The sequence below is a fragment of the Alexandromys fortis genome, unplaced genomic scaffold (assembly GCF_014885135.2).
Source record: "Alexandromys fortis isolate MF-2015 unplaced genomic scaffold, M_Fortis_MF-2015_v1.1 scaffold_150, whole genome shotgun sequence".
Taxonomy (NCBI): domain Eukaryota; kingdom Metazoa; phylum Chordata; class Mammalia; order Rodentia; family Cricetidae; genus Alexandromys; species Alexandromys fortis.
This window is the reverse complement of record NW_026068027.1, coordinates 2,429,690-2,430,403: the sequence shown is the minus strand read 5'-3', so window position 1 is coordinate 2,430,403 and position 714 is coordinate 2,429,690.

Genomic DNA, 714 nt, shown 5'->3' with positions numbered 1-714 from the left:
ATAGGAAGTTTCAAATCAAAAGGCTAACAAAGGGTCGTGCCTAAGGCAAAGCCTGTGACCTGTGAATTAACCACATCCTGCCTCAAGGGTAAAGCTCCCACCGGGACTTTCAGGGACTAAATCAGGAACACCTTTTATCTCTACCAACACCCCCACCTTGAGATTTCTCTGCCCTCGAGCTGGGTGTAAAGGAGCACACCTTTAGCTCCAGGGTTTGACAGGCAGCTGTTTGGGAGATTCAGGCCAGCCTTGTCTACACAATGAGCTCTTAAATGTATACCTGGTTCCGAGGGCTGTGGATCAGAGGAGGGCTTTGAACCCCAGGGAACCAACTGGCCCTCTTGGTTGTGAGCCACTGTGCTGGGAACCTGACCCAGGTTCTCTGAAGGAGCAGCAAAAGCCACCTCTCTAGTTCCCTGTGTTTTTATCCTATCAACCAGCATCGTACCTGTGCTTCAGAAACTACCTTACGGTCTCACATTTACTAAAGAAAAGTTCCTTAGATAAGAATAATTTTCCAGGTGGTGGTGACACCCCTTTAATCCCAGCACTCAGGGTGCAGAGGCCTGAGGATCTCTGTGAGTTCAAGGCCAGCCTGGTCTACAAGAGCTAGCTCCAGGAAAGGCAGAAAGAAAGAAAGAAAGAAAGAAAGAAAGAAAGAAAGAAAGAAAGAAAGAAAGAAGGAAGGAAGGAAGGAAGGAAGGAAGGAAGGAA